General features: G+C 32.7%; 1 protein-coding gene across 2 annotated transcripts in view; it reads right to left on the minus strand.

Moving 5' to 3' along the window:
• Positions 1–12,594, minus strand: part of LOC140434561 (uncharacterized) — a 643,472-nt gene that overhangs the window by 243,530 nt on the left and 387,348 nt on the right. The window lies entirely within an intron of this gene.

The raw sequence follows: 12,594 nt of genomic DNA on the forward strand, positions 1-12,594 counted from the left end.
AGAAATTAATCACTAGGCTCCAATTACTAAAGACATGGACAAGTAGCTTTAACATTCCTCTTGTTTGCATTAGATTATTTTTTGTAGTACGAGTTTTTGTAGGCTGATTAAATTAATAAATGGGTGGTATCCGTGTGACTAGGGAGCTTAAGACTTCATTTACAAAGGCGGGGAACTTATTTATATGGTAATTCGCGGTTAAAGTATGTGGTAAGTTCAAAGAAAAAGTATTAGATATCTTAATTAGTTTCAAGAACGTTGTTTTAAATACGGACAAAAATAAAAGTGCTAAAAGTAGATTTTAAGTGATTATGATTAATTCAAAACGCAAAACTGATAGTCTAAGAATATGTCACACTTAAATATAAAAGTAATATTTATGTTAAAAATCAAAACCATAAGTAATGATCTAAACAATTGAAGCGTTTATTTGAAAATTAACACACGTCCATTTTTTGCAAATTTGACTTTGTTGTTGAATATGTTGTTCGCATAGAATAGTAGTTTTTTTAACGATCACACATTCAGTTCTGTAAAAATCCCAGATGTCCGGAGTAAGCTACAGGAAAATTCGGATAGTTTTAGAAAAACTACAGATGTCCATGCGGTTTGCTGTAAAAACAATACTTATCTTATCTGAGTCAACGCTCATCGTTAAGCGTGAATGATCTTGTCTATAAATTTATCAGTTGTGTGCGTTCTTTATTAATAACAGGTGATGTTTGTTTCTTTTGTATTAGAAAAATAGTTCAGTATGGCGGAAACTGTTTAACTCAATACCTGTAATATTATAGATGATAGCATTTGTGAAATTCGAACTACAGATCAACCACGAAAACGGAAAAGAAAGTTTACTGAATGGAAACCATAAAACAAGCTAAAATACATGGAGTTGCTCACAAAACGCAAAATGGTGATGAAGATATTTTAGCCCGAACAAAAGAAAATTACTGTAGGTAAGTTTTTTGATAATAACAAGTTGTTTTCTCAATGCTTATGACTTCAATCTTGGTGGTACATATAAACGTTACCTACGCTTCTATGTAATAATACAGGAACAACGTTCGGACTTACTGAATATGTTTAATACTATGAAGACCAAAGATGAGCATAATTCATATTTAACAAGCCTCATTAGCGTAACTCCTGTCCAGAGACGACGCAGTCGTATTCCACAAGCTGCTTTACATAAAAACAGTACTACTAGTGACAGTGGAAATGAAGATACAAAGCTCGACATCAACACGGTCGAACACGTAGCATTTTTTATGTATAAAATTCGACTACCTGGAAAAGACGTAAGTATTTGTGTCAAAGCTCTTCGTAGTATTTTCGGTGTTACTTAAATGCAGATCCGTCGAATTAGAAATAGCTTAGCAATGAACGGATGTTAACCAAAAGATGCCCGGGGCAAGTATACAAACAGATCTAAGAAGACACACCCTGCTGATATAGAAAACATAACAGCTCACATTTCTTCATTCAAAGGCCGCCAAAGTCATTATACATGGAGACTGAACAAAAGAAAATTTATCAGAGTTAAATGTAAAAAATATGTACAGAGGCTTTATAGAACTTCGCCCACAGGCCAAGGTTTCTTACTTTGTTTATTATATTATATTTCAAACTCGATTTAACATATCTTTTTCTTACCCCAGATGTGACACTTGTACATTATGTGATGAAAATGAAACCCAACTGAAACTACCGAATATCGATAAATCAACAAAAAAGCAACCACTTCAAGTGAGAAACCTTCATCACGCTAAAGCAAAGGCATTTTGTGATATAAAACGAAAAGTTAAACATAAATGTCAGCATAGTAATAATGTATTTGCAATAACCTTTGACTTTATGCAAAATCTTCCGCTACCCAATTTGACTACAAATAAAGTTTTCTACAGCAGGAAACTTTAGTACTATGTATTTGGTGTACACGACATCGGAGACAATGATGATCATATGTATACCTATCACGAAGAAATGGCTAAACGTGGTCAAAATGAAGTAACTTTCATGATATTTTATTATCTAAAAGATCATAATATACTCGGTAAAATTGATGAAATATGGTTTTTTTCTGATGGTTGCCCGGGTCAGAACAAAAACTACATCTTGCGATAGTGACTTTAGTCTCATTTCTCGTGCAAAAAGGTAGTTGTTGATGTTGCAGAAGAATGGGATGTTCTATTCAGCAGTCAATTTCTAAACCTTCTTCATTTAAAGTGGTTAATGCTGGGAAAGAAACTGACTCGTTTCTTATGGACGAAAGTTTTAAAGATATTTTTCTAAAGAATCCAAAACCAAAAATGTCATTAGAACTATTAATCTAGAACCAGAATCCGAGGAAACCAAGGACCATAAACCAGTCGTTGAACTATTTAGCGACGTAAATGAAATTAAATTGTTGAGAAGAAAGGACACTATGAGTATGAAGTGAACAATGTCAAAGACTGAAGACTATTACAGAGTACCTTAAAAATTGGTGAAGAAATATTTTAAATTGTAGAAAATTGTAGAATAAAAGAACACGAAAGATTAGGTGTGAAAAAAAGAGGCTAAATGGAGTGACAAACGATAGAAAAAGATGAAATTTGAATTGCTTATATGAATGAGACGTGGGAATTGATTGTGAGAAAATGTACTGAATTAAATTAATTACTGTGCGTGGATAAAGTTGGAAGGTGTAATGGAAAAGGGCGATTTAATGAAACAAGTTTTATGTTAATGGGTCCTTAGTTTGGAAGAAGAAAGTTAAACGCTAATTAAGAAGAGGAGGAGCAAGGACCACAGTAATAAAATAGTAAATTGTAACTGAAATGACTGAACAGAATTGAACTGGGATGACTGAAAATTAGGAGAAGAGTTAATGGTGTATTGGGGTGAATTTATGACTAAAGGAGGAGTGACGATTGACGCAATTGGCACTAGTCCTCATGCCTTTAACAATCTCCAAGTCTTCTACAGGTCCATAAGTAAAATGTTTTTATCTTGTATGTTGTGAATTAATGAGACACCATCTGGGATGTTCAGATGGTGTTTGTTAACTCTCAAGTGTTGGAAAAATGCTGATGTGTTTTCTCGTTTAGAGTATTCTGCAGATCTAGTTGATCTGCAGAATCAACTAGATCTATATGTTCTGCCAATATAGGAAGCATCACAATTGGACAAGGGTGGATACATGGGGGTGAAAATTCCCCCTCCCTAAAAGTCCAAAATTAGAAAACATATTATTTATGTATTTTGGTTGGTAAGCATTGTCAGAACAACTCAGTAAGATTTTTTCGGAAATAACTAAGTTAAGAATACTGCTTTCCATTTCAGTGGTTCGCGCACAGAGGTGCCATCTACTTTGACGGCGAGGTACGAGAACGATTTAGTAAAATAGTTCTCTGTTCCTCTGGGCTCTGGGTTCCTCATCAAAATGTGCAAACGATTGGAACTTTCAGCAAAAGCTTGCTGAGTTTCACTTAAGTACGTATTTATTTTTGAGCAGTTTCATTCCCTTGTTTTGTTTCACCTTTTTCATATTTTTTTCGTCCTGTTTTCGGCATGATTGGAATTTTTTTAATATACCCTTTTTATCGATATATTTCCTGGTCTGACCAGTGTTGTTTATGTTTTTTATTTATTATAAATAATCCCAGCACTAGCAAGGCGGCTTGATGTACACATTATTTATTTTCCTTGACTAGGTTTCTCGACAGTACTATTAAACATTGCAAACTACAATATTGATTAGAGGATATATTTCCAACTCTTAATACAAAAATCTGTACTTTAGACAAAGAAAAACTTTGTCATTAAGAAATATCGTTACGTATTCTTAAAACAAATATTTGGTTAAATCAATATCTTCTTATTCCTAGATTCCCATTACTGTACTCTATATATCCAAACGTATATGCTTTAAAAGAAAAGGTCAAGCAAAAAGACGCAGACAGATTCAACGAAAATTTACGAATGTATAACTGATACACTTTAAACACACATTAGGTAACTTTCATGCCAAGTAGAGAGAAGAAGCCATAGTGGATATAGTTTAAAAACATCGTTTTCATAGCGAAGCACTAAGTTCCAAAACAGAGACATCCATAAAATATCGCAAAGAATACCAGAAACTGATGAAGCCAACTAAATTAACCATGTGGTGATCTCAAAAAGATGAGCAACAGATATATTTAAGGTAAGAACGTGTGTCGCGAGGTAAATTCTGACTCAGGTAACTCATTTGTGGCATCAAAACTAAGATAAAAAATTCCGACATTGATAAAGGATCAAATAAGAGGACATAAAAAATGAAACATAAAAGTATTTGAGACCCGGACAATGAAACAAGAATACCGACAGAACCTCTTCAAATAAGTTAGAATCAAATAGGATTAGCGAAGAATATAATGTAGAAGATGAATGGAGACATCTGAAATTGATCATAACAAAAATTTAAAAGGCAAATGTTGAAGAAATCAGGATAAAAATAAACGTAGATGACTAGATTGTAATTTTAATAAAAAATTTATAGAAGTTTGTTGTGTGCGTGTAGTAGTTTTCTGTGTGTAGTATTCTTTCTTATCAGACTTCCGAATTATTTATTAACTTTTTACTTTTCCTTAAATATATTGTATATCAACACGTTCTTTTTCCGTGTTTGTCATTACTTGACTTTTCTTCTCAGTTTGTATTGTAGTAAAGTTAATTTATAGTTTTATCTGATATACAATTTTAATAGGTAAATATTTCAATATCTTGATGACATATCTATGAAAACACTAAGATGCCACAGACAAACGAAATTCAAAGTAGAATTTATGAGAATATAACCAAATTTTATCGCCGTGACAGACGCGTTAGCACGAGATCAAAAAATAGTAAATTTTATGCACTGTAGATGTTATCTGGGCTACGTGACGAGCAAAGATCATGCCCGTTTCAAAGGTATTGACAAACATGCCAACTCTACACGTCTACGTAGCATACTCGTAGCAGAGGGAATCAAGTTAGCTGCTTCTTGTCTTCAGGAGATAAAAGAAGCACGATTCTACGTGTTTTCGAAACGTCAACGAGACATGGATCGTCATTTATAGAGGTACAGGTTGCACGGTGACAGTGTGGGAGATTTTACAAGCCAACTCGATTTTAGTAGAAGATATTTTTACGGTTTTAATGGCAGAAAATAATATATCATTAAAAAGAAATATACAAAAAAATATCGATATACGTACACCGATATAATGGCGTAACATTTAAAGTCTGTAAGCAAATGAAAGCTTTAAAAATATAAAAAAAGGAAAAATCTGTGGATTGCGTAATTAAACGAGATTACAAAAATGGCTATTACCAAAAATTTCACATATACACAGAACGGATTTATTAAATTCTCGTATCGGAAACTGTTGTAAATTTGGCGGAAACCTATAAAAGTCTATGCTTCGAAAACACATTTTTTCTGTATACAAAATGCTCTCTATTTGAAATTTGTAAAATACTAGTAGTAGAATTTGATCTCTAAAAATCATATGAACAAGCTAAATATTGAAGAGAATGTCAATTTTGGGACTACGGAAAAGATGCAAAAAAGTTTGCCATTCCTACTCACGGTCTTCCCCGTAAAAAACGGGGTAAAACGGAAAAAATCGTTGATTGAATGAACCATTCTCAAAAACAACGCTTAAAGCAACCGGCGATTTTAAATGGCAGCTACGCGCGCGAAATCAATTTTTTAAATAAAATTTGTATCAACTCGACGGTAACATTTCGATATCTTTTGATCAGAGTTATCTATCGACAAAAATTAAAATGGAGTTTAAAGGTCAAAAAGTACAGCTTTCATAATATAATGTTTGTATTTTGCCGCAAATAAAGTCAGTTTCTATAAAGCTGTTAAATAAATAAACTTTGCGCAATTTTTGCCATTTTTACGGTTCTCATGACATAAACTTTGTTACTCCCGTTGATCGGTCGCTATGGGATTTTCATTGTTAAAGCCTAGTCTTCAAAACTTATAATACAAAATTTCGATTTGGAGTTTTGACAACAAATATGTGGCATTTGAATTATGCTTAAAAAACGATGAATTTAAACTTTCACATTATAAACAATCTCACGTCATCAAAAATGCTTCGAGGAAAACGGCATTAGGTGGAATTTGTAGCTAAAGGTATGTAGTGTTCATAAACGTACTTGCATAATCGAAAAGAAGGAGTTTTAAATCCAAAATAAAAGAGAAAAATCCCAGTGGTTGACTGTATTACCTGTATACCATAGTTTAAAAAAAAACTTACAAAGAAGTGTAGACTTCTGATGTATAATGGTATATTTTATTATTAAAATATATAAAATTTATCCAAAAGGTTTACAGATATCTTCAAAACGTTTCCGTCTAGTCGGACCACCATCAATGAAACATCTTGAGAGTAGTTGAAACTAGCTGCCACTCTAGGTGTAAAAACCTTTAGATTTACATGAACATAATATTATATTATAAAATTTTATGAGGCAAGGTCGATGTTATAGGATATTACTTTTTCCTACTCGAAAGAAGGACAACTTCGTTCAACGGTTAGAACCAGCGAACCAGAGTTTTAAATGTTTTAGATCGTTTGTGAAAGTTTAAATTCAAAGTTTTCTATGCATATTTTAAATACCTCATTCTTCTTTTTTAGGTACCGTCTCCTCTAAGGAGGTTGGTAATCATCACAGTTTCACTTTTGAGATTGCAGCTCTGAGCAACAATTATACCACTTTCTCAGATTGTTGAGCCAGGAGATGCGTCTTCTTCCAATACTTCCAAGATATCTGTATTTTTTTACTTTTTCTATTGAAACTCCTCTTATGTTTAAAAAGTCTTCTTGTTGTGTTTTGGAAATTGTCATAAATTTTGTTTTATTAGCAGTAAGCGTTAGTCCGCTTTCCTCACTAGCATTTACTACATTATCTAAAAGTGTCTGTAGATCTTGTATATTTTCTGCAATTACATAGTATAATATCATCGGCATATCTGATATTGTTGATGGGTCTGCCGTTGACTTTTATTCCAATTGTTACATTTTCGAGTGATTTTTTAATTATTTCTTCCGAATATAGATTGAATAATAAGGGGGAGAGTATGCAACCTTGCCTTACGCCTCTTTTTATCTCTACTTCCTCCGAAAGTTCTTTGCCTACCCTGACTTTTGCTGTTTGGTTAAAGTAGAGATGAGTTATTATTCTTAAGTCTTTTTTGTCAATGTGTTTATCTTTAAGTAACTGTATAAGACGGTTGTGTCGGACCTTATCGAACGCCTTATTGTAATCAATAAAACAAACATAGATTGGTTGGTTTACATCCATACATCTTTGCATGAGGACGTTAAATCCAAATAATGCCTCTCATGTACCTATGGCATTCCTAAATCCAAATTGGGTTTCAGTGATGTCTTGTTCCACTTTTCTGAAATTGCTTTATTTTTTATTTGTTTCTTTATTTTTTATTTTCCAACACAGTTAATCCCTTAAAGAGAGGACTTGGTGGTAGATAGTTAGTCAAAGAGTTCAATAACACAGTTCTCATATTGTTAAAATGATAACTTTATCAAATCTGATACGTTTGATACAATATTTATTTACCTTATTTAAATATTTTACCTAGATATTGTATGTGCCTATTTTGTGATATTTATGATTTTATTATTTTTGAATATAGTTTGATATAGTGAATTTTACATTTTTTATTTTTAAGATATTTGAAATCTTTCTCTTTGATTTGTGAATATCCCATTTTTTGTCAAACATTTAAAAACAGTGGCTCCCTTTTTTTGAAGAGTTGTTCTCTCCCCGATTTACTTTTTTGTTGTTTAGTATGTTTTCTTTCTTATAAAAAGAGGTTTAATCTTTGTATGTAAGTATATATAAAAACCCTTAAAAGGGCTACATCAAAAAACACAAACGTTTTCGGAATAATAATTCCATCATCAGGTTAAAAAGCCTAAAATAAGTATAAACCATTTAATTAAAACAAACGTGATTAAAATGTTGACTTAACATGCTTGAGCCACCAAAATATTAGGGTACAACCCTTTACAAAAAAAAAATGGAGTTAGTGAAAAATGTACATGTTGCTGTTTAAAAGTGAGTGATGTTTGATACTTTATTATATTTAACTTCAGGCAACACATAACCATGCCTCACGTGAGTTCCAGAGTCCGGAGAGTAAACCTCTTCAAACGGACATCAGCTGGTAACTGATTGACAAAGTACCTATGAACGGTGTCGAAAACAGAATGTCAATGCACCATGGAACAGCGTTGGTTATATATAATATGTCTGCAGCCAAACGATTCAAAAGCTTTAGTGATGTTAAAATGATAACAGTAATCCAAATGTTGGAATTTAAAAATGTTGATTTTTGAATTTTGGGTATGAAGGATGTAAAATTACCGATGGAGGTAAAGGTTATGTTTAAGAGAATGACGTATGCATTAGGCAGCCCATGTTGCTCTTTGTCGTATGGATTGTGGTCTAAAAGGTGTATTTATGATTGATTGGCTTAGATATGATATTGCCTTTTTATGTAGATCACATCTAGGACAAGGTAAATAGTATTGAACAAAATTGTAGCTAATATAAGACCTCATTTTTAAATGAAATTGTTTTTTGACTGCTCATAGGGTAAAAAGTTTATATAAGGTGGCCCAATAAATTGACTGAAGATTAAAAATCTTCCGGCTAAAGAAATTAAAATAATAACCTATGGGATTAAATTTAGCTTGAGCAGGCTGAGCTCCTCAGAGACTTAAAAAGAGTAAAGGTACAGGACATGAATAAAGAGGGGAGGTGGGTTTAAGAAAAAATAAATGAATTAATCAAAAAATTAGAGATAATAGAGGTCCTTAATGCTAAAAAGCATCTAGCACCCTAAGAAATAATCTATTTTGGTGATGTAAATTCGGTAAAATGTGATTCGGTTTATATAAAACGTGAACTTGATGGATGAGTGTGCTGTACTAAGTTGTTCATTAAGAAGGGGGAGCGGTGGTTGAATAAGGATTTTTTAATAATTATTAATTGGGAAGGTGAGACCAGATGGACCTGTGTCTGAGAAAGGAATTAGTGAATTTTGATAAATTGTTGGACTGTGAATTTTGTTTGAGTGATTACTGAGTTTAAAACAAATGAGTAGGTGGTTGATATATGAAATGACTGAAAATAATAAAAGAAAGTGAGATGGACAGGAATATGATGTAGACATGAATAGTAGATAATAATGAAGTAGTGAAGTATAATGGACATGGTTAGTTATGAAGTTAACAATAGAGTCGGACAAAGGGGGGAGGGGGTGTGACAATAGTGTAAAGGAAGATGTAGTTTAAAGAGACACAATCCTTCTTCTTTCTTTCTTATGTTTCTCACCTCTAAAAAGGACACCGCCCAAAATGTAGCTGGACTGAGCAACGGCTCCTTCATTTACCTATTGTTTACCACTGTTCTAAAATTATTTCTTCGTAATCTAAATCACTAGGTATGGTACAAGGGAGGTCAGTATGCAAAATGCAGAAAAGAGTAGTACGAGTAATATTTTCCAGAGTTTTCCTGTAAACATTTTACAGATAGCTGTGTTTCGATCACACAGAGTAAAGTCTTATACTTGAAAATCTATGACTGTGACTAGAAGATAGTTTACTGCAATAGTAAAAAGGTAATTACTATTTAAATGGGAATCAACCACAATTAAAGGTTAAAATACGTTTATTGACGTTTCAATTTCCACTTTAGTAAAACATTAGTAAATTAAACAATTTTTTTTTGAAAATAGCTTCAGAACAATAGTAAAAAGGTAATGTTTTTTATCCTTTTCTTGTCCCGAGTTTTCGATTAATAGAAAACTTGTTTCTGGTTGGTACTATATTATCAAAAATGCCACCTAAGATTTTTAACCGTAACCACATTAAGCATTTATGAAATAATCTTAAAAAAACGACTGATTGTACATTATCAGATGTCAACTCCAATCAAATGGTGGATGTAGTAATTGAACAAGGAGAGAATATTCTGTAGATTTTAATTGAGAAATTAATCGCTAGAACGAATATAAATGTTGTAGAAATATTAGTGAATAAAGTACACACAAAGTTAAGTGGATTATTTCGACCAATATGAATTTTTTAATGCTTTTCTTTAATTGTTGTTATTAGATCGAAATAAAAACTTTTAATCTTTAGTTTTACGTGTTGAGTATGAAGGTACGTCAGAAGATTTGACAACGTACAACGAAAACTTCAACAAATTGAAAAATATAAAACCAGATTTTTAATTCCTGCTCTAAAATAAAGGTTTTTACCCCGCTCTCTTATCTTTAACTGAAGTTTTTTTCTTTTATTTTCGCAAAAACAACAAAGATAAGAAAATTTATTTCTCTGTATTTAACTTTAGTATATTTTTGTAATTTTTAGTAATTTTGGATTGTTATTAATTTAAAGTGCCAAGAATTCGCATTGTAGGTATGACAGAGACCGGTTTTGGTTTAAGGGAAATTTCCCGAAGAGTTGAAGCTAATCCATCAATGGTGTTAACAGTTTGGAAGAGATCCTAGGATGAAACTTATCAATGTCATGAAGAGTTTGAACATCCTACAATATTGCAAGGCCTTGATTTGCGCCATCCTAGAGTTCTTGCTCTCAGAAATAGACGGGGCAATGTACATCAAGTAAGAGATGATTTAGTTGCAGCTACAGGAAAGGTAGTTTAAAGAAGAACAGTTAATCAAAGATTATTTGGAATGGAACTGAGAGCTTACCGTCCGCTTTTGGTGTTACCTTTGACATAAGAGCATAAGGCTCAACGCTAAGTATGTTGCATGTTTGGCAAAAGTGGAATGGCCAATGGAACTTTTTTCTGCTTCAGTGATGAATCTACGTTTTATTTGGGTGGCTCTGATGGCCGCATGAAAGTAAGACGCTTTCGGGGCAAGAGAGGAAATATAGACTTGGCTGTTGAACGTCATACAGCAAGACAACAAAGCACTATGGTATGAGGTGCTATATGTTTGGCAAGTAGATCACCTCTAGTTCTTATTAACGGCACTCTGACAGCTCGACGATACATTGGTGAAATACTGCAACCGGTTTTAAAACCCAACCTACAAACCATTCCAAATGCGATCCTTCAACAGGATAACGCAAGACCTCATATTATTGCCCATAAAACCATGGAGTTCAATACAAGAATCTGGTATCTAGACCTTGGAGTGGCCATCAAGATTAGCTGATTTGTCACCCATCGAACTTGTGAGGTATATGGTAGGTCTAAACCTAAATCGATTGCCACGTATTCTAGCAAACCTAGAAGACCTGTGGTATGCCATAAGAAGAATCTGGATGAGTATTCCGCAATATGATATAGACCACTTAATTAGATCAATGGCCCATAGAATAAATGAGTGTATAGAAAATCAAGGAGAAGCCACTCATTATTCATTTTTTCACAAAAATAACGTTGCAAATTTGTTTATAATGTTATCAAATAATAAGAATATTATAACGTATATTTCCATAAATAAATATTTAAAAGAATATCTGTCCTTCTTGATGTTTTATTTTTTTTTTTTTGGCCATCAGTATATTTTCAAGTGAGTATTTATTATAGTTAAATAAAACCATACGTTGTTTTTGCTTGAGTTTATATTAGTTTATAATTATATGTAATACACTAACTACATAATGACTCGCTATATACCAATAGTTAGAAACTGGCACCGCCCTGATTATTCTGGAAGATTCTTCTCCCTGATCACGTTCAATTACTCTTTATGGTTTTATTAATACTGAAAAGGAAGTTTCAATTTATTCGAGAGCGCAATGATACACCAACTTATACTTTGTCGTTTACCGCAACTTGTTGCCGTACGTTTAGGCCAGTAGAAGGAAATTGTGACGCGACTTTTATGATTTATTTATTTAAGAAACGTTTATTCAACGATTGGAAGATGGTAAAAACAAATTAAAAACATCTCTTCAAAATTAACCCTTTTTCTTCCCGTAGTAGTCGAACATATCCTTGTTTATTTGACCTTCTCTGTTCCTGCGATACTGATGTTATTCTCGTTTCATCTGTTGGGTGGTCTCTCTGAAAGTATTTTAATATAGGTTTGATCAGGTTCTCTTGGTGTCTCATCGTTTCTTATTTTGTCTCGAAGTCAGTATCCTCTAATAGTTAGGTAATTATTTTGTTATAACATTTTATAGCCAATCACATTTCTCGTTATAATCAGTTGAAACTATTTGCTTGTGGAATTACGGTTTTGTTATACTCTACTTATAGTAAAGTGAACATAATGTTACTCAAGGTTAAGAGTTATAGGATTTTATAGGATGGGATCAATTTGGGCGCATTCTCCAATTATGTTAGTCAGCTGTTTTGTAGATAATAAAAAAAACACTTACGTCACTAACGCAAAAAATTAAGAAAACTTTGATTTAAACGTTCATGTTTTACTGAGAGCTTCCCAGTGAGCAAGAGAGAGAGAGAGAGAGATATATGGGAAAGAAGGATAGTGAGAGACAATAATATTATTATACTTAAAATATTATTATATAAACCATGAAAGCTCTGGACTGAGTA

Source organism: Diabrotica undecimpunctata, chromosome 2 (assembly GCF_040954645.1).
Source record: "Diabrotica undecimpunctata isolate CICGRU chromosome 2, icDiaUnde3, whole genome shotgun sequence".
Lineage (NCBI taxonomy): Eukaryota > Metazoa > Arthropoda > Insecta > Coleoptera > Chrysomelidae > Diabrotica > Diabrotica undecimpunctata.